The sequence below is a fragment of the Spermophilus citellus genome, assembly GCF_964194105.1.
Source record: "Spermophilus citellus genome assembly, chromosome: 3".
In the NCBI taxonomy this organism is placed as follows: Eukaryota; Metazoa; Chordata; class Mammalia; order Rodentia; family Sciuridae; genus Spermophilus; species Spermophilus citellus.
Window position 1 is genome coordinate 216,828,037 of NC_138184.1, and position 18,236 is coordinate 216,846,272.

The 18,236-nt window shown below is 46.5% G+C and overlaps 1 protein-coding gene across 3 annotated transcripts in view; it reads right to left on the reverse strand.

The window, feature by feature from the left end:
- The window catches only part of HIPK2 (homeodomain interacting protein kinase 2), a 196,980-nt gene that overhangs the window by 22,527 nt on the left and 156,217 nt on the right, over nucleotides 1–18,236 (reverse strand). The window lies entirely within an intron of this gene.

The window sequence follows — 18,236 nt, forward strand, 5'->3', positions numbered from 1 at the left end:
CCGCCCCCAGGCCCTCCTCGGGCTCTCTCGGGGACCTGGGGACCCCGGGCCAGTTCCCCGGGGTGCCCGGAGCTGTGGCAGAGAAGTGGCGATTCATGGGATTGGAACCTGTTTCACCCTCAGAGGGCCAATTTTAGAGGGAGAGAGGACACTCACTGGCAGAGTGGGGTCCCCGGGGCTCAAGGTCACTGCCAAGGTGGCCCCACCTCAGGCAGCAGGAGCCAGGCCACCCAAAGGCAAAAGCAGAATGCACTGAGTAATAATTAAAATATCATCATCATCATCATCATCATCACCACCACCACCACCACCACCACCATCAGGATGGCTCTGCTGGTGTTTGGAAGCCTAATTGAATTCATTCTGCCCCATAAACCTGCTTTGCACAAATTTCTTGGCATCTGTCCATGACTCCAGAGTCTAGGCGCCTTTGGCCAAATGGATGAAGATTGTTTCAAGGCGAAACCAGGGAAAATAAAATAATTAAAGGCTATATTCTTGCCCAATTCAAAATGGAAAAAAAATTTTTTTTCAGTGCTGTGGGTTGAACCTAGGGGCACCCTATCACAAGCTCTATCTCCAGTGTGGCCTCCCCTCCTCCTTTAAAATTTATTTTGAAACAGGGTCTTGCTAAGTTGCTGAGGCTGGCCTCAAACTTTTAAGCCTCCTCCCGGAGTCTCTGGAATCACTTGGATTACAGGCATGCACCACAGCACATGGATGAAAATAGTTTTAGTTTGTAGAAGGCAGTGCTTATCTTACAATTTTGGATACTTAATTGAATCACAGACTTTTTTGTTTTTGTTTTTGTACTGAGGATTGAACCCAGGGGTGCTCCACCACTGAGCCACATCCCCAGCCATTTTTTATATTTTGTTTAGAGACAGGGCTTCACTGAGTTGCTTAGGGCCTAGCTAAGTTGCTGAGGCTGCCTGTGAACTCATGATCCTCCTGCTTCAGGCTTCCAGCTGCTGGGATTACAGGCGTGGGCCATGTACCCAGTGAATCATAGACTTTTTATGAGGAAAAAAAGAATTAAGCTCATATTTCACTGTCACATGTTAACTAATGTCTGGGCCTATTTGGAAAGTAGCAGCCTACACACAGTTTTCTCATTTTTGCTCCCGGCTTAGTCAGCTTTTTGTCACTATGGCAAAATACCTGAGATAATCAACTGAAAAGGAGGAAAGTGTTCCAGTGACTCAAGAGGCCGAGGCAGGAAGATGTAACTTTGAGGCCAGCCCAGGCACCTTATTGAGACCCTGTCTGAAAAATAAAAAATTTAAAGGGCTGGGGTTGTAACTCAGTGGTATAGTGCATGTGGATTCAAGGCCAGTACAAAAAAAAAAAAAAAAAAAAAGGAAAGGGTTTATTTTGATTCATGGTTTCAGAGATTTCAGTCCATGGTTGGCTGCATCGCTTGCTTTTGGGAGTAAGGCAGAACATCATGGTGGGCCTGTGGGGTGGAGCAAAATTGCTCACCTCATGGCAGAGCAAAGAGAAAAGGAAGAGCCAAGTCCCAATATCTCCTTCAAGGGCAGATCCCCAATGACCTAACTTCCTCCCATTAGGCTCCACCTCTTAAAGGTCCCACTACCTCCCAATAGTGCCCACACTGGGGACCAAGCCTTTAACACATGGGCCTTTGAGGGACTTTTCAGACCCAAACGATAGCAGTCCCTTACATTTAACCCACAATATTTGGATTAAGTGTATATTATTTCATTTCACCTTGAAACGATTCCATAAGGTAGCTGAGGAAACTGGTACTTAGAGTAGGACGAGAACTTGCTCAAGGTCATATGGAAAATGAATAGCCCAGCTAGTGCTGAAATGAGCTTGTGCTATTCTGTGCGAACACTGTTTATGTACCAGGCACTGTGTAAGACTCAGGGGATCCAGAGCTCACTAAGGTGCTTGGTGGTCTCTTTCAGTTGAAAGTCATCCAGAGAGGTGATGGAACCTGACCTCCCCATCTAAAACGACCTCCCCACAATCATTGCCTTTTCTGTTCACCTTCTGTTACAGTTTGGATGGGAGGTGTCCCACCTGTGAGACAATGCAAGAAAGTCTGGAGAAGAAATGATTGGGTTATAGCCTTAACCTAATCAGTAAATTAATCACCTGATGGGGATGAACTGAGTGGTAACTGGAGGCAGGTGGGTGTGGCTGGAGGAAGTGGTTCATTGGGGGCATGGCTATGGGGTACTTTGTATCTGGAGAGTGGAGGCTCTCTCTCTCTGCTTGCTGATCACCATGTGAGCTTCTTTCCTCTGCTATACTTTGCCGCCATGATGTTCAGCCTCACCTCCAGCCCTGAGGAATGGAGCTGGCCTTTTATGGACTAAGACCTCTGAAACTAAACTGTGAGTCCTCAAATAATCTCTTCCTCCCCATACAATTGTGCTGGTTGGTCCTTTAGTCACAGCAGCAAAATAGCTGACCAAAACCCCTTCCACCTGATCTGTTTATTGCCTACTCTCTCCTCCCACTATAGTATGAGCCCCAAGGGCAGATGCTCAAAAGTGTTTGTGAAATGCAGGAAGATGGCTGCAATTCTCTAACCTGGCCCTCTCTTCTGGGTTCGTGGTCTCCCTCCCTTAATCTGCGTGGGCAGGGCAGCCTGGGGCTTCCAGTTTCCTGCTGGGGTTGCCTACTGTCACACACTGCTCCAGTGATGCTTCTGGCTGGGCTCCTTCCCCAGCCACTCCCCTTTCCTGCTGGCTCCTCCCCCTGCCCCATGATATTGGAATCCAGGCTTCTGACCTGAATGAGGGAAAACGCCTCCTAATAATCACTGAAGCTCCAAAATGGTTCCTAGGATTGGAGGCAGAGCCCACAGCAGCTGCTTGGCCTCCAGGAGAGCTCAAGACCTTCTGCAATCTCCAAACATTCCAATATGGCAATGGTTCTAGAGACTGTTTTTTTAAATATCTTCATTTCTATTTATTTATTTGTTTGTTTATTCATTTATTTATTATTATGTGGTGCTAAGGTCTAGAGACAGTTTTGGTTGTTGCAACTGGGAGTGCGGTTTGCTACAGGCACCTAGTGGGTAGACACCAGAGATGCTGCTCAGCAGCCTACAGTGCACAGGACAGCCCCATAACAAAGAAGTATCTGTTCTGAAATAGCAAAAGGCTGAAAGCTGAGAAATCTTGAAAGGCAGGGATGTTGATTTGGCTTTTGAGTTACTTCTTTAAAAATCCAGGCCTGAGTCATTCTGTGCCTGTCCCACCTCTACTCATGCTTTACGCTTTACTTCTTACCTCATGACCACTTATCAAATGACTGTGCCAGTTCCTGTCACTTTAGAAGCATCTCTGGGGATTCAGGAATGCGGGGACTACAGTGAGAAGTGGAGCCTGCGAACTCACCATCCGCTATCTGAGCCTTTGGTGGCAGAACAAGGAACTCATCACTAAGCTTCACCCAGAGGCTTATTGTGTCATCCATTATTTAAGACGTTTAAACAGCAAATATTTACTGGGTGAGTTTAAGAACAAGTGGGAAATTGACCCACAGCTTATTGTCTAAGCTGGACCCTCCTGATCTGTGCGGGGACAGGTACAGACATCCGAAGGCCTCTTGGGGGCGCTGTTCTCTCAGAACAGCCACGGCCAGCTTCTCGCTCAGACCAACAGTGTCCACACACATGGCCCTCAAAGGTGTGTTCTTTCTGTAATCAATCCTGATGTTCCCATCAAAAGCCTTCACGAGTTCCTATTGGTAGGGATCACTAAGCCACGGATTTTCTCTGCAGATTTCCTGTTCTAATGAGAAAAAAGTGATAGGAACACTTCTGAGCAGGCAGCCCAGCGGCAAGAAGTGTGCCCTTAGGCAGTCTACCATGAATAATTGATCGCCTGTATTATTTACGCCTCTTGGTCTGCAGAAGGTTGGCTTCTACAGAGTTCTTCATCTCAAAATCAAGTTCAAGCATTTCAGAGAACATTTCAGAGAACCTCTCACTTCTAGCAATTTCTTCCACAGAAACACTTCCATGAGGGCACAAAAGTTGTGCCAGGATGTTCACCACAGCATTGGGTACTAGAGAAAAATCAGAAACAATTCAAATGTCCTCCAACAGGAGAATAATGAAGTAATGCTAGTTGGGGTAACTCCTTACTGTGAAATTCCACGTAAGACATGTGACAGAGCTACCTGAAATGACACGAGAAGGAAGTTGCAGAGTGTATTGAATAATCCCACTTTTGTAAAAATTTTTTGTATTTATTTACATATATTAAAAAGTGCTCAGAAGCACCTAAGTAGCATTCTAAATTCTAAAGCAAAGCAATTTTTAAAATTTATGTGTTTACATGAAAACAACCTATTTATGTATTAGTTTCATAATAAGAAAATCTGTGTTTATTTCTGTTGTCTTAGAAAAAACCCATCCTATTAGATTTGGGTTTTGTCCTCCCTGATGTGAGTTGTTTACTGTCACTGGCGGGTTCCTGTTTCCCTCCAGGGAGAGGGCTAATGCATTGGCGGTGGCTTCTGGCAGGATCATTACTGAAGGCATTTTTCTCATCCCAAAGTCAATCTTTTGGTGAGGACTAGCTTTTCTTCTCCTTCTCTGTCTCTTTTGACACCAGAGATTGAACCCAGGAGCACTTAACCACTGAGCCTCATCCCCAGTCCTTATTTTGAGAGAGGATCTTGCTAAATTGCTTAGGGCCTCACTAAGTTGCTGAAGCTGGCTTTGAACTTGTGATCCTCCTGCTTCAGCTTCCCTCACCATGCCTGGCGAGGTCTAGCTTTTCTTGACTGCAGGTTTTGGAAATGCTAACCATAGGTCCCCTCTCATTCATACAGTGGGTCCCCAGGGCAGCTGCCCTTGTGTCAGTCAAGAACTTTTAAAGGAAAGAAAAATCCACCAGGAGACCCAGCTATGGTCGGAACTGGGGTTTCCTTCACCTCTGTATTCCCAGGGCCAAGTGCGGGGCATGGTGGGTAGTTGATGCTCAGCAATTGCTGAACGAATTTGTCAAAGGAAGAAGGAATCTTTGAGCCCTACCAGCTTGGTTTTCATGAAACTTTGGGGAACGGGGTATCTGAGAAGGAGGCTTGAAGTTTCTGGTTGACAGATCAGAGCTGAACCAGCGGGGTAAAGTTGTAGGCAGGTGCCCTGAGACCCAACAGCACCTATGATGGCTTAGCCTGCAGGAGCAGTGTCATCCTGAAGCCAGCACAGTGCCAAGGAGTTCAGGGATTTGCAGACTGTTTCTGCCATGCAATAGCTAGGCATAAACATTAATCACCTCCCGTCAATAACGAACAGGGGGTGGTGTTAATGGCCAAGTGATATCAAGATCTTCTGAGACAGCTTTGGGACTAGGCCAAGAAGGATCTAAGTGGGTTTATAGCTGCTCTGAGGTCCTTCAAGGACCCCAATCCAGGCCCACCCAGAGGTTGGCCCTCTCTGTTTCCAGAAAAGGAAAAAAAATCCTCAAGTTCCCGTTTCCCACGGAAGTTGTCTCTTGTCCCAAACAATCATGATGGGTGACTTCTTTGTGTCTGCAGACACAGCTCTGGACCCCTGGGCCTTGCTACCACAGGCCCTTTGCCCCCCGTCAAAATCTCTTCCAGGTCACAGATGATGGGCACCTAATGGTCTTCTCCATCTTCTGTGAGGCAAAAATTCTAACCTAGATATTTTCAATGTAGCTCTTAAGTGGGTTTTGGTTAGTTAATTTCATGAAAATGCACAGGTACGCTGTCAAACATTTAGAAGAATAGAAAACAAAAATAAATGAGTCTTGATGGATTCCAACATGGCGGTGGGCACAGAGAGATCAAGTCTCTGACCTCCTCAGCTGTGCAGGCATAGGGAGTCATAAACAACCTAAATCTGTTTGCTCAGGATCACTAGGCAATGCTGAGCTGACGTGGATCTGGGGCGAACAGTCTGGGCCTCTCAGAACACATTCTGAGCCCGGATCGGCTGAATTCAAGCTCCCGTTCGTCTGCTTCCTGAAGACAAACAGCTGTGACTCAGCACTAATCCATCCGGCTGAAACAACTGGTCGGCCCTTCTGTTCCTACGGAGGTAAATGCCTACCGAGCCTTCATAGGTAGTGGCCACAGGTTTGAAACGGGGCTTGGGAGAGACAGTAAGGACCCACCCGTTGCATTGGTCGCCCGGCAAAGGGAAACGAACTGTCGCCATTTGCAAGAGATACCACCATGGCAGAGAACTGACGTCATCAGACTGCGGCGGAGGAGATAACATCATTGAAACCTGCGGCTACAGATGTGTAATTCCCTAGCCTTCCCTCTCCACACATCGGGGAAACCTTAAGGGCCCCTCCCAGCTCTCTCGTGAGCACAATAGCCAGACCCAGGGAATCAGAGGTGGCGCGGGACCCGCGGAACTACCCTAGAAAAGGAAGAGCAAAACAACAGCAAATGTAGCAGAAGGCAAGAAATAATTAAAATCAGAGTGGAAATCAATGAAATTGAAACAAAAGAAACTATTGGAAAAATTAACAAAACTAAAAGTTGGTTCTTCAAAAAAATAAATAAGATCGACAGACCTTTAGCCATTGCTAACGAAGAGAAGAAGAGAGAGAACTCAAATTACTAACATACGGGATGAAAAAGGCAATATCACAACAGATGCTACAGAAATACAGAAGACAATTAGAAATTATTTTGAACACCTATATTCCAATAAAATAGAAGATAGTGAAGACATCGATAAATTTCTTAAGTCATATGATTTGCCCAGACTGAGTCAGGAGGATACACACAATTTGAACAGACCAATATCAATGGATGAAATTGAAGAAGCCATCAAAAGACTACCAACCAAGAAAAGCCCAGGACCGGATGGGTATACAGCGGAGTTTTACAAAACCTTTAAAGAAGAATTAATACCAATACTTTTCAAGTTATTTCAGGAAATAGAAAAAGAGGGAGCTCTTCCAAATTCATTCTATGAGGCCAACATCACCCTGATTCCGAAACCAGACAAAGACACCTCAAAGAAAGAAAACTACAGACCAATATCTCTAATGAACCTAGATGCAAAAATCCTCAATAAAATTCTGGCGAATCGAATACAAAAACACATCAAAAAAATTGTGCACCATGATCAAGTAGGATTCATCCCTGGGATGCAAGGATGGTTCAACATACGGAAATCAATAAATGTTATTCACCACATCAATAGACTTAAAGATAAGAACCATATGATCATCTCGATAGATGCAGAGAAAGCATTCGACAAAGTACAGCATCCCTTTATGTTCAAAACATTAGAAAAACTAGGGATAACAGGAACTTACCTTGACATTGTAAAAGCTATCTATGCTAAGCCTCAGGCTAGCATCATTCTGAATGGAGAAAAATTGAAGGCATTCCCTCTAAAATCCGGAACAAGACAGGGATGCCCTCTATCACCACTTCTATTCAATATAGTTTTCGAAACACTGGCCAGAGCAATTAGACAGACGAAAGAAATTAAAGGCATAAAAATAGGAAAAGAAGAACTTAAATTATCACTATTTGCAGATGACATGATTCTATACCTAGAAGACCCAAAAGGGTCTACAAAGAAACTACTAGAACTAATAAATGAATTCAGCAGAGTGGCAGGATATAAAATCAACACGCATAAATCAAAGGCATTTCTGTATATCAGCGACAAAACTTCTGAAACGGAAATGAGGAAAAACACTCCATTCACAATATCCTCAAAAAAAATAAAATACTTGGGAATCAACCTAACAAAAGAGGTGAAAGATTTATACAATGAAAACTACAGAACCCTAAAGAGAGAAGTAGAAGAAGATCTTAGAAGATGGAAAAATATACCCTGTTCATGGATAGGCAGAACTAACATCATCAAAATGGCGATATTACCAAAAGTTCTCTATAGGTTTAATGCAATGCCAATCAAAATCCCAACGGCATTTCTTGTAGAAATAGATAAAGCAATCATGAAATTCATATGGAAAAATAAAAGACCCAGAATAGCAAAAGCAATTCTAAGCAGGAAGTGTGAATCAGGCAGTATAGTGATACCAGATTTCAAACTATATTACACAGCAATAGTGACAAAAACAGCATGGTACTGGTACCAAAACAGGCGGGTGGACCAATGGTATAGAATAGAGGACACAGAGACTAATCCACAAAGTTACAACTATCTTATATTTGATAAAGGGGCTCAAAGCATGCAATGGAGAAAGGATAGCATCTTCAACAAATGGTGTTGGGAAAACTGGAAATCCATATGCAACAAAATGAAACTGAATCCCTTTCTCTCGCCATGCACAAAAGTTAACTCAAAATGGATCAAGGAGCTTGATATCAAATCAGAGACTCTGCGTCTGATAGAAGAAAAAGTTGGCTCCGATCTACATATTGTGGGGTCGGGCTCCAAATTCCTTAATAGGACACCCATAGCACAAGAGTTAATAACAAGAATGAACAAATGGGACTTAATTAAACTTAAAAGTTTTTTCTCAGCAAGAGAAACAATAAGAGAGGTAAATAGGGAGCCTACATTCTGGGAACAAATTTTTACTCCTCACACTTCAGATAGAGCCCTAATATCCAGAGTATACAAAGTACTCAAAAAATTAGACAATAAGATAACAAATAACCCAATCAACAAATGGGCCAAGGACCTGAACAGACACTTCTCAGAGGAGGACATACAATCAATCAACAAGTACATGAAAAAATGCTCACCATCTCTAGCAGTCAGAGAAATGCAAATCAAAACCACCCTAAGATACCATCTCACTCCAGTAAGATTGGCAGCCACTATGAAGTTAAACAACAACAAGTGCTGGCGAGGATGTAGAGAAAAGGGTACACTTGTACATTGCTGGTGGGACTGCAAATTGGTGCAGCCAATTTGGAAAGCAGTTTGGAGATTCCTGGGAAAGCTGGGAATGGAACCACCATTTGACCCTGCTATTGCCCTTCTCGGACTATTCCCTGAAGACCTTAAAAGAGCATGCTACAGGGATACTGCCACATCGATGTTCATAGCAGCACAATTCACAATAGCTAGACTGTGGAACCAACCCAGATGCCCTTCAATAGATGAATGGATAAAAAAAATGTGGCATCTATACACAATGGGGTACTATGCAGCAATAAAAAATGACAAAATCATAGAATTTGCAGGGAAATGGATGGCACTAGAGCAGATTATGCTTAGTGAAGCTAGCCAATCCCTAAAAAACAAATACCAAATGTCTTCTTTGATATAATGAGAGCAACTATGAACAGAGCAGGGAGGAAGAGCAGGAAGAAAAGATTAACATTAAACAGAGACATGAGATGGGAGGGAAAGGGAGAGAAAAGGGAAATTGCATGGAAATGAAGGGAGACCCTCATTGCTATACAAAATTACATATAAGAGGTTGTGGGGGGAATGGGAAAATAAACAAGGAGGGAAATGAATTACAGTAGATGGGGTAGAGAGAGAAGATGGGAGGGGAGGGGAGGGGGGATAGTAGGGGATAGGAAAGGTAGCAGAATACAACAATTACTAATAGGGCATTATGTAAAATTGTGGATGTGTAACCGACGTGATTCTGCAATCTGCATTTGGGGTAAAATTGGGGGTTCATAACCCACTTCAATCTAATGTATGAAATATGATATGTCAAGAGCTTTGTAATGTTGTGAACAACCAATAAAAAAAATTTAAAAAAATGAGTCTTCATTTCACCCCATGTCTCCAAGCCTATAGGAGCACATGACCAAACACACATGTACATGTCTCTTGGTAGAAGCAAACTGGGCACACGCAGTACACACGCTTCTGCACCCTCTTTTCTTCTAACTTATTTTATCTTGAGGATTGTTCCCAGTCCGTACATACACAGGTGCCTTGTTTTCAAAACCAGTTGTACTATTCCACTGTGTACAGATAACTTCTTACTGAGGATGTTTCCACTTGAGACTTTATGATGTTGGGAAAGTAGACCTGTACAATAATTTTGTTTCCGCTGTCAGTATAATATTGAATACATTTTGTGAGCTGGCTGCAGTGGTGTGTGTCTGCAATTCTAGCAACTGCAGAGGCTGAGACAGGAGGATCGCAAGTTCAAGGCCAGCCTCAGTGAGGTAGGAGACCCTGTCTCTACTGGGTGGAGCCTGACAATGGAGCCAGCACAGAGGACCAGGCAGCCTGTGGAGGGAGCTGGTGCTCCTGAGGAGAGCTGGAATCTGGCTGGGGCAGGCCAAGCCTCCCTCTCCAGCTCTCCACCAGGAACCCTCAGTTACAGGAGTCAAGATGATTCTTCTGAGCTAATGTGGGCGGGGCTTCTGTTGCTTACTCTGGAAAGCATCCAAAGAACAGAAGGTGGCATCAAGGATGGGGGCCAGGGCTGGGGCTGTGGCTCAGATGTAGAGCACTTGCCTAGTCTGTGTGAGGCCCTGGGTTTGATCCTCAGCACTACATAAAAATAAATAAATAAAATAAAGGTATTGTGTCCATCTACAACGAAAGAAAGAAAGAAAGAAAAACAGAATGGGGCCCAGGCCCAGTGGTGCACACCTGTAATCCCAGCAGTTCAGGAGGCTGAGGCAGGAGGATCTCGGATTCAAAGCCAGCCTCAGCAAAAGTGAGGCACTAAGCAACTCAGTGAGACCCTGTCTCTCTATAAAATACAAAATAGGGCTGGGGATGTGCCTCAGTGATCGAGTGCCCTGAGTTCAATTTCCAGTAACCTGCCCCCCCACACCAAAAAAAGAATGGGGGATTGCTATTGGCCTGAAAATATAGAATTAGCTGAGTCAAGGCAAGATGAAGACCTTCTACTCTTGACTGGCAAGTGGGTGGTTCATGCATGATACATGGTGCTGAGAGAACTGATTAAATTGCTGCCTCTCAGGCAAGATGTTTACCTAATGGGGACTTACCTTCTTGCCATTTTACAGTAAAGTCCAACACAAAAGAAACAAACCTAAATGGCATTCTGACACATGCTACAGTATACGTGAACCCCGAGGACATGATTGTCAGTGAATTAAGGTGGTCACAGAAGGACAGAGGCTCTGTCACTCCATTTACATACAGGTAGAATGTAGAGTAGTCAGCTTCCTTGAGACAGAAAGTAGGACGGTGGATGCCAGGGCTGGGAGCTAGGGACATGCTTAATGGGTGTAGAGCTTCAGTTTTGCAAGGTGAGAATTCGGGAGACGGGTGGTAGTACTGGTCATACAGGGAATGTGCTCAACACCACTGAACAGTGCACTTAGAAAGGGCTAGGGTGGTGAATTTCATGCCAGGTGGATTCTACCAAAGTTTACAAAAGGCCCGCACAGAAGGAAGAACTCGGCTTTGTTAAGAGAGGCCCTTTCTGTCTTTGGCCTGCAATCCAATGTGACTGAACCCCGGGGGAGGCCGTGTCAGGAAAGCTGAGTTATCTGCAGCAACCTGAAGTTACTGTGACCAAAGGGGGGAGGCGGAGGGCAGAGCAAGCGATAAGGCCGGCGGCATGGTGGCACACATGCCAGCTAACCCTGGCAACCGGAGGCTGAAGCAGGAGGAACCCAAGTTCAAGGCCAGTCTCAAGTTAGAGAGGCCCTGTCTCTAAATAAAAAATAAAAAGGGCTGGGGATGTGGCTCAGTGGTTAAGCGCCCATGGATTAAATCAAATCCCCAGTATCAAAAGAGGGGGAGGCAAGGTTGGAGGCTTGGGGAATAATAGTGACTAGCATTTTGTATTGCCGTGTCCTACATATTAGTGAGAATCCATCGACTTCTTTCAATACCCCGTGGAGTAGGTGCTGTTTTAAAGTTGAGGAATGATGAAGCCAGTGACAAGGTTAGCAGGTGTCAGTGCTATCGGTGTGACCTGGGCCATCGGGGTCACACTGACGTCTCCCATCCAGTGCTGGGTGCTCTGTGATGGCTGATCCTGTCTGCTTCTTCTAAGCACTTCTCACCAGTGCCCTGGAGACCACTATGGGGACATACCGGGGTTGGACAGAGCGCTGAAGCCTATTGCAAAAAATGGGAATTTCCATGATGGGTTGTAGAATCAAAGACCGTCCCCTTGCCCAGACCTTGTCACTGTTGCATGGTGTTGACCAGAAGCAAGTACCCTGGAAGCTCCTGAAATCCTAAGGGAAATGGATTGTCAGAGAAAGTGGCATCTGGTCTACAAAGGCTGGGGCTTGCTACCCCCCAGGGATCTCCAGGCCCCACGCCCCAGGGAAAGCGGGGTGTCTGGGGTGGTGCCTCTGACACCAGGTGCAGATGGGAGTGCTCCTCGACGGTGCTCCTCCCCCTCCGGAGGCCTCTCCTCACTCCCACATCCTTTGACTCCCAGGGACGCTCCTCCTTGTGGAGGACAACCTCTGGAGCTGCTGAGGGAAAGCTTTGACCTTGCAAAATTATCTGCTGCTTCAAATCCTTGCCATGTGCTCACGGCCAGGAACCCACAGAACTCAGGCTCGTTCCCTGGGCCACAATATAATGGGTGACATCATAGCTGGCTCTGGATCTGAAGACCTCCTGGGCTAGTCTTTCGGCTGTCCCCCACTTTCCACCCTGGACAGTCTTTTCGTGTGCACTACTTAGGTTGCACGTGGAGGCCGTGGGTCAGGGTTCGGCAAAGCATGAGGATTGTGCATCATCACCTGGCCTGGGAGGAGGGTGGAGGAATGAGTTGGAGAGAGTCACATCACAGGGAGTCTGTGGCAGAGAAGGACAGAACAGAGGCACGGTCCTCATTCGAGGGAGATTTGTTCCGGCCCATGAGCCACAGTCTGGAAAGTCTCCAGGGGCGAGGGCTTGTCCCAGTGGAGAGGCATTTCCCAACCAAAGGATGCATTTCCTGTTCCCTAAAGAGAACAGTGTCTGCCTCAACCCAGGAAAGGAGGACTTTGAAGACCCTATGGCCCCAGGTGGAGTGATGAAGTCAAACAATGTTTCTTTGATTATTTTTGAAAAATTATTTTTTTGCTACTGGGATTGAGCCCAGGGTCTCACCTGTACTAGGCAAACACCGTACCACTGAGCTACATCCCCAACCCTTTTTATTTTATTTTGAGACAGAGACTCCCTAAGTTGCCTGGGCTGACCTTGAACTTGAGATCCATTTTCCTCAGCTTCCTAAGTTACTAGGAGCACAGGCCTGCATTATCATGCCTGGCTCTAAAAAGTTTTTTTTTTAAATTATAAATTGACAGATGATAGTCATATATATTCATGGGGTACAAAGAGATGTTATGAGATATATATAAACATACATACACAATGTGAAATGATCAAGCTAATTAACATGTCCATCAACTCAAATGCCTATTTTTTTGTGGTGAAACTTATGCTGTTAGTAATTTTGAAATATGCAATACATTATTATTGACTATAATCACAGCCAGATTCTGTGGCATGTGCCTGTAATCTCAGAAACTTGGGAGGCTGAGGCAGGAGGATTGCAAGTCTGAGACCAGCCTGGGCAACTTAGAGACCCTGTTTTGAAATAAAAAATAAAAATGACTGGGGATGTAGCTAAGTAGTACAGGGCCCCTGGGTTCAAGTCCCAATACCAAAACCAAAAAATAAACAAACCCCAAATCAAACAGGCCATAGTCACTATGCTACGCAATAGATCTCAAAATATTTCCTTTTCTTCTAAGTGAAACTTTGTGCCCTGTGACCAACAGCTCTCTATTCTCCCAACCGCGGAGGATATGATTTTAACAACCCCAAACAGACCCTGTACAGGAGAGTGCACCCACACAACCAAGTCATGAAACATCTTCTGCTACTCATGCTTCGTATTCTTCTTGTCTAGGTTTTGCCAGATTTGCTTGGTTAACTTATGGACACTGGGGAATTTCTTATTGTGTGTTGTTGTTGTGACTGGTCTGTTCCTGACCCCGACCTCCTTGGCATTCCATGGATGTGTGGAGAAGGCAGGGGTGGTCTGGGGCAGATCCTAGGGGGCTTCGCTGGCTTCTGATGTGTGCCCACCCTGGAGGAAGAGGACGGGGCTTCTCCAGTCCAGGGCACCTGCAGGGCCCTGCAGTCTATGTACAGCTAGGTCCTCACCACGTGCAGGTGTTCCTCTCCATGTCCTCCCTGTCCCACTTCCTCATCACCACGCCCCCTGCAACTTGTGCTCACATAATCAACTGTGAGGAAGGAAGTTTTTTTCCAGATAGGAGAAAGTGAGGCCCTTCCTGATTAGGAGGGATTTGTTTTCAGGGTCTGCAGTGACCATTTTCCTAGAGGGCTTGTGACATTTGTACCATATAAGGTCCCTGACACCTTGACATTGAATTTACTGCTTAAATCAGAAATTGTGAACAGGAAGCCCCGGGCTGAGTCGATCCTGCAGGTATTTTTTTTTCTTTATGCAGTGTTTTATATTCAAAATACGAATCGTTCATTGGCATTAAAAATTGTAGCGTAGCATCTCAGCTTCCCAGATCATTTGGAAAACTGGGAAGGGCTTGGTGCCAGAGGAGCAGGGTACCCACTTGGTCAGGGCCCTGTGGCCTGAGTGGAGGGTCCTCTATATCCCCAGCTGGTGGGCTGTACTCCCTCCCATGGATCCAGTCCTTTCCATCCTTGGAGATTTGGATTTGGCAAATCTGTGGCCTCCAGGGTCCAGTAAACACCAACATTCCAGAAATGCCCAGAGCCCAAGAGGAAAGACAAAGGATCAGGTTTCACCAGCAAACTCTGGCGGGCGGCAGGATAATCTACCGAAATAAAAGTTTTATTTGTCTATGTTTATTTATTATCAGCAATTTCACAGGCTGTGTACCTCCTTGCTTAAAATAATTTAAAATTTAATTAAAAAATTTTTTTTTCAGTACAAAGAAATTGAACCCAGGTCCTTGTGCATGCTAGACAAGTGTTCTGCCACTGAGAAGTGTTCTGTCCCCTGCCCTTCTCATTTTATGTTGAGATAGGGTCTCAATAAGTTGCTGAGGCTGGCCTCAAACTTGTGATCCTCCTGCCTCAGCCTCCCCAGTAGCCAGGAGTTCAGGTGCGTGCCCATGCCCAGCTCACCTAAAAGGTTTTGGTGGTCCAGCCTGAGAATGAGCCGGGTCATTACTAAAAATCTAAGGCTGCCAAAGGAATTATGGGGGAGTCCTAGAGAGGGAGGGGAAAGGAGAGAGTCTTAGAGGAGAGGCGAGTGGGAAGGGTCGGGAGGTCTGAGGGCTCCTCAAGTAGCGAGGCCCACCCACCACTCTGTGACAGTTTCTTGGAGGCGGCCAGTGGCAGGGTGGCCAGGAGAGCAAGGACTCTGGTTCTACCACCAGCAAAACCCCATGTCTTGTGAAAGCTGGGAATCAGGAACAGTTGAGCTTCAAGGGACAACTGATGACAGCCAGGACATGGCTGGCCTTCCCTCATAGCCTTGGGGGTTCAGAAGCAACTTGGAAGAATGACAGCCCTTGACACTGGCTGAGAAGGAAGGAAATGAAGGACTGAGAGAGGCAATGATCTGGATGACCCGGAGCCATCCGAGAAGCCTGTCAGAGATCACAGGTTGTAGGAGTCCATTGACAGGAAATTCTAGAAGATGGGAAGCAGAGTGTGTGGCCAGGGCCTGGGGGAAGGCCAGGGGGCAGCGACTGCGTGATGCATATGAGGCTTCAAGAATGTTCCAGAATCAGTGATGGTGGTGGCACACCATTGGGAATGTATTCAGGACACTGACTTGTAGACTTGAACATTATAAATTGCATAGTACGTCCATTCTAGCTCAATGAAAAAACATTTTTAAGGAGTTGAGAGGGAGTCTCCTTTCACCCTAGTGGGGTGGTGACCTGAAGTTACAATTTGGTTGATTTAAAAGAAGAAAAGCGAATGCCCCGCCATTTGTGTCTGTGCATCAGGATTCTTACCGATTACATGACTCTAGGAAAAAGAGACTGAGTCAATATCCTGAGATACAGGGGGACGTAGGGTTCCCTGGGACAAAGCCATCTAGAGATAGGGACAGACAATTGGTTAGGAAACTACAAAAGCCCTGACCCAGGGGACAGAGAGGGGTGCTGGCCAGGGTGGGTCTGAAATAGCCCCAGACCTCGGTATCTTAAGCTCACCCCAATTCTGCTCGAGCACCCTGATCAATGTGTGACGGTCCTACCATGTGTGGCACTGATGAGGGTCTTCCCTGGGGACTTCAGGTGTTCAGAGCAGCAATCTCTGGATCTGGGGGATTGGATAGTGGAGGGCTAGCACCTGCTACTCCCCGTGGGATGGAACCGATCCCCTGCCAACAAGCAGCTGCCCCTGCCGGTCCTGGGGGGGCAGCCCTAGCCTCCACCGTCCTGGAGGGGGAGTGTTAAGCCCCGGGCCTCCCAGGGCCTGGAGGCAGGAGGCCGGGTGGTGTCCTCAGCCCTGACGCGTCTGTTACTGTGAACATCTCTTCCAGGACGCAGCAGCCCCTTCATGGGTCTCTGATTAAGGCACCCTCAGGGTCCCTGTTCGGGTTTCCTCAGACCCTGACATAAGGACTTGGGTGCAAGGAGTTTTGGGGAAGGAGCCCCAGGAAGCCTCGGGAGGGGAGCAGGGCAGCCCATGGGGGGGTTCATGGGGACTCTGGGGGCTTAGTCCCTGCCTTTGATGGATGCTGGATGCCTCTGAGGTCAGCCCACTGCGGTGCTCTGCTAATTTGCTTTGCTAATTTGCCCCAGGGATTCCTTTTGATCTCAACTCTTTATTGCAAGAGCCTTTTCACTGAGCCACCTGCAGCCAAGCCACCTGGCATCGGTTGCGGAGGTGAATTTTGCTAAAATTATGATCATGACCTTTCCCTGGTCAATATCTTCAATGTCTCCTTGTGCCTATATGACGAAGTTTGAAACCTTATCCTGGTGTTCAAAGAGGTACTGCCCCAAGAGCATTCTTTGCCACACACAGATGACCAACTGGTTGGGGAACAAGTAATGACAACAGAGAGAAAAAGTGGGTCGGTGGGGACACACTGACTGCCTGCGCATGTGATCTAATGTCCTCTTCTTCCCAACAGAACTCATGCCTTATTGAGGCTGGTAGTTGCTTCAGCTACACCATACTCTTCAGATTTCCATGAAGAAAGAAGTGGCCAGTGGGAAGTAAGTGGAAGTCATTGGGGTTTCCAGAAAAGCTCTTTAAAGGAGACTGATTCAACAAGAATATATGCCCTTTCCCCATGGATCCTTTCCTTTTCCTACAATCTGGTACACAAGTCTGATGGCTGGAACTACAGTGTTCATATTGTGACCATGAGGAAATCTTGAAGGTGGATGCTACATACTTTGGACACTATGTAAATAGCAGAGAGAAGGAGCCTGCATCCCTGATGACCTTAGAGCTCTCAATCTAGCCCTGGGCTGACCACCTCCAGCCTTCTTTTTACGTGTCTTTCTAGTTTAGGTCACTGCTACTGAGGTTTCTTTCATAGCCTAAATGAATGCAGTGTCTTGAGAATGTGCAATCCGAAGAATATGCAGAATCAGGTAGACAAATGTGGACACAGGGAGGGTTAGAGGACCAAGAAGGAAGGGTGTTCTAGGCAGAGGGGAGAGAATATTCCAAGGTCTGGAGGAAGGAGAAGTAGTTGGCTGTGTCTGGGGCCAGCAGAGCAGGGTGGGAGGAGACAGGCCTGACACTGGAGCAGGACTTCTTCCACCATGATACGCTTGCAGTCTTGAACAAGGTGGGCTTAACCCTGAGGGAAGGAGGTCTGAAGGAACAGCGAGGTTCTCATTTTAGGGAGCTCCTGTTGTGCTGAGAGGCTGGGGCTGGATGGGAGGGAGCAAGAGTGGAGTTTGGGATTCCAGGTAAGAGGCAGCTGCTGTGAGCAGACAAGAGTCAGGACTGGCTTTGCTTTGGCTGGTAGCTGCAGGGGGCGGGGGAGGGGGAGTAGGCTTGGTGAACAATACAGACTGAGGTAAACTTGGGACTGGGGAGGTAAGAGTTTCAGGGTCACGGGCTGAGGCTGAGACTGAGGTGACCTAGGTCTGCCCAGAAAAGAGCAGAGGCCACAGCAGGCCATGGAGGTGACCTTGACCTGCGAGTCAGTCATGGAGGACCTTAAGAAACGCCCTTGACTACTTTAGTTCCAGTTCCACCTACATTGGGGATGTTGTCAGCTACTTATGTGAAAGTCTCTCAGCTTAGTAGGTGCTCAATAAATGATAACGGAACCTACTGTGTTGCTCCCCGCTGTCGCCTCACCCTGACTGTTGGTGCTCAGGGGACCCAAGTTTCTCTCATTCATCAAGAATCTGGGGGTCACGTCACA